We start from the raw sequence: 4,481 nt of genomic DNA, 5'->3' as shown, positions 1-4,481 counted from the left end.
ACTATCACAAAGGAGTCGAGAAAAGGCTTGAAAACCCGATTCAAAAGATCCATAAAAGTTGCCGTGGCATTTGTTAGCCCAAAAGACATTACCAGAATTTCAAAGTGCCCATACAGGGTTTTGAAAGCTGTTTTCGGAATATCCTGCTCCCTGATCTTCAATTGGTGATACCCGAATCGTAAATCAATTTTGGAGAAGTATCTAGCACCCTATAACTAATCAAACAAATCATCTATTCTTGGTAGTGGGTATTTGTTTTTGATTGTGACTTTGTTGAACTGCCGGTAGTCCATCTTTCTTCCTCACAAAGAGAACCAATGTTTCCCACGGCGACACACTCAGTTGGATGAAACCCTTCTCTAACAAATCCTTCAATTGTTCCTTTGGTTCCTTCAACTCTATTGGTGCCATTCTGTAGGGCGGAATAGATATAGATTGCGTGCCTGGAATCACATCAATTCCAAAATCAATCTCCCTGTCTGGCGGAATCCCAGGGAGCTCATAAGGAAAGACCTCTAGAAATTCATTCACATCTGGCACAGATTCGAGTGTAGGTGCTTCAGCAGTGGTGTCCGTAACTCAGACCAAATGGTAAATACACCCCTTGTTGATCGTCTTTGTGGCCTTAAGGTAAGAAATAAATCTACCTTTTGGCATTACATTACTCCCCTTCCATTCAACAATTGGCTCATTAGGAAATTCAACCCTCACAGTTCTAGTTCGGCAGTCGAGCTTAGGAAAACATGAATAAAGCCAATCCATTCCCATAATTACATCAAAATCGACCATCCCAATTCAAGGAGATTGGCCACGATGTCCCGACCACACACCATGACAACACAACCCCTATAAACTCGGGCGGCCACAATAGACTCGCCAACCGGAGTAGACACAGAGAACGACTCAGGAAGCTGTTCTTGTTCTATCCCAAATTCCGTAGTAACATAAGGGGTAACATAGGACAAGGTGGAACCCAGATCAATCAGAGCATATACATCATGAGTTTGGACAGTCAATATACCTGTGACAACATCTGGAGAAGCCTCTGCATTCTAGCGACCACTCATAGCATAGAATCGACTGGGTCCTCCTGAACTCTGCGCACCACCCCTAGCTGCACCACGCCCTGCTGGTGCAGGAGGGCCTCGAGCAGGAGGGGCTGCTGAAGATGTACCAGCTGCAGGACTGGATGGATCTGCTATGCCCCTGCCAGCACTCCCTCTGAATATGACCCCTCAATACGCACCTATAACATATAGGTAAGTCCATGTTGGAAATCCACGAGTGCCTCTTCCCACACCTGGAGCATAGGGGCCTCCGCTGTTGTGGGAATCTCCCTCCTGATTGGCCCTGATTATAGGGTCCCTTGCTACCCTGATTGGGCCTGAAGTGACCCTTCTGCTGCTGACTATGCCCCGTTGGCGGTGCAGTGGTTGAAGACTGAGCATGAGACTGGGTTGGCCCTGATGACCCTCCCCTAAAAGCTGATCTCCCCCCCACCAAATGACTCCCCAAAGTTGCCCGCGGACCGGGCCTTGCTAGTACCCTCTCGCTCCCTATTTTACCATAGTTCATGTCTGAATTCAAGGCAGCTATAATAGCCTCATTGATAACCAATGGGCTAAGGCCCTGCACAAACCGGCGCACTCTAGCCTCCATAGTAGGCAACATGTGAATAGAATACTTTGACAGGCATGTGAACTCCATGTGATACTCCCACACATTCCTACTCCCTTGCTTATGATTCTCAAACTCTGCGGCACAGGTTTACCTAGTCTCGACAGGCAAAAAATGGTCTATAAAGGCACCAGCGAACTCATTCCATCTCGCTGGAGGGCTCCGCTCCTCCCGAGAGTCCTCCCACAGCTCAAAGCAAGAATATACCACCCCTTTCAGGCGGTAGGCAGCCAACTCCACTCCCCCCGTCTCAGTAGTTCACATAACCCGGAGAGTCTTATGCATCTCATCAATGAAGTCATGTGGGTCCTCCTCAGAATTAGCACCCGTGAACACCGGAGGATCCAACCGACGTAACCTGTTCACCTTGGAACTGCTAGAATCCCCTTGTTGGCTAGAGGATGTGGGTGCAACATTCGACCTTTGGGCCTGAGAAGCCACTATCTGAGCCAGCATCTGAATAGATCCCCTAAGATCCCCATCAGAAATACCAGAGCCGTAAGCTGGGGCTTGAGGTGGAATCGGAATGCCAGGTGGAGGAACCATCGCACCCTTAGTAGGTGTAGGAACTGGTGTGACCTGGGCTGGGGTAGTAGAATCAGAAAGTGTAGTAGTCGGGGGATTATCCTCACCCCTCGGGTGTTTACCCGCATCATCAAACAAAGGGTCCACTGCCATTCCTAAGGCAGCATTGCTCCTTGGCCAGTTCTTGATCTCTTCTTATGTGCCATATACTGAAAGTTAAAGGAATGACCGAGTTAGAAGAGGAACAATTGCACAATTAGTTTCATCGCACGATTCAGAATATCAAATAAGGGTATTGTTCCTAAATGTCCAAGTAGCCTCCAACTTATAGATGTGGTCGACAACACACCAATAAGAAGGACTCTACCAGACACGGCTCCGAAACATCCTAGGACACTTTAAAACCTTAGGCTCTGATACCAAGTTTGTCACACCCCAACCTCGGAAAGTGCGACCGGCGCTCAACCAAGTGAACCCGGCCGAGCAAGAATGTTAGATACTTTATACCCAATTAACCCATGATTAAGAAAAGACATGATTTCATTAACTATACAGTAGGAATCTCATTCATACAATCCTGAATTGTATCATTAGCCATTGCGCCTTTAAGTCTCAAAATTCATATTTCTTATAGTTCAAGGGGAACAAGTGATCATCCACAACATAACTTGTTTAACATTCCCAATAACAATATACAACCCACATAGTGTCTACAGATCCTCTAGAGACACAAAGGAGAGTAAAGATGGTGCCGACAATAAGGCCCCGGCTATACCTCAAAAAGTGACCATAATATAAACAAAAGGTACAATACATGACCCTGGAATGAAATGGGGCTCACCGAGTCCATTGAGAAAAGGATGCAGTACTATCTGAGATCCGCACTGTCTGTTATGTAACCACCTGCATCCATTTAAAGATGCAGCGCCCCCGGCAAAAAGGACATTTGTACCGTCGAATAGTACTAGTATGTATAGATAAACACCAACTCAATAGAATGAATGAATAGTACAAGTGGAACAGTAAAGAATTCAATAAGGGCTTCAAATAATAGTAAAACAACAAGTTAAGGATCATATACATTTTCAAGATAATTTCTATATTACTAAGTTGGGTGACCTTTAGTACCGATGTTCCACAGTTCACAATACCTCCGTATTCTTACACGGAGTCCGATATCGGCCCGATCGTCTAGGCCTCCTCATCTGAGACATTACCACAATTTCATTATAACTTTTCAGCACAGTACCACCATGTGTGGGGCATGACATCCGATCACGGCCCGATCAGCTAGACCATCTCATTTGAGACATTACCACAACTTCATTCACAATACCACCGTGTTCTTACACGGAGTCTGATCTCGGCTTGATCGGCTAGACAATCTCATTTGAGACATTACCACAATTTCATCAGTCAATCATCTCACATCGTACTTCTTAACAATTACAAAGTCATTCTTGGCACTTGGCCGTATTCCATAGTTCCAGACCCCTTTTCCACATTCAATATCAATATCAACAACAATAAGGCTTCCCATTCAAGACATTAAATTCACATATGAGCAATTTGGGAATCTTAGGCACATAGAGGCTTTTCATAAAATTTGGCATAACAACCTTTATTTCAATCTTGACATGAAGTCTTAATATTTCTACCACATATACCACATTTTTGAACATATCCTCAATAACAAGATAACATGATGAATCATTTAGAATAAATATTGAACTTACATCCTTCAACACAAACACGTTTGAAATCGCCAATTCTATAATGATCAAGGACTTACTCCAATTACATGATCACCGTGGGGTCCGATTCTAAGAAGAAGGGGGTTTAGCCAACATATCTCAATTGAGCTCCTTAAAACTCTAAGATGTTCCGGAATATTAGCCACTTCAATCTATTTTAGCAATATAACAAAAATTGAACCAAAATTAGGAAGGTGAACATGGTTTTAGCTCACTTGAGTATATTATCAAACACTAGATGTGCATCAATGCCTTAGGGCCCTTTTTGTGGAGGATTCCATCCTTCCCCAACCCATTCTCTATCATATTTAGCTCACAATCATCCCACATACTACAAGTATACATGCATGCAAGGTCAGCATTCCCATCCCCATGAATTACCTTACTAATGGCCCATTTTAGTTACATTTTGAAATTAAGAGTTTGGGTGAAAGAATCATACCTCTTAGGAAGAAGACCCAGTGTCTCTCTTGATAATCTTCAAGACTTTGAGTGAGAATTGAAGAGCAATGTGATGAAGATAAC

Source organism: Nicotiana tomentosiformis, chromosome 1 (assembly GCF_000390325.3).
Source record: "Nicotiana tomentosiformis chromosome 1, ASM39032v3, whole genome shotgun sequence".
NCBI classification, from domain to species: Eukaryota; Viridiplantae; Streptophyta; class Magnoliopsida; order Solanales; family Solanaceae; genus Nicotiana; species Nicotiana tomentosiformis.
This window is presented reverse-complemented; position numbering follows the sequence as displayed.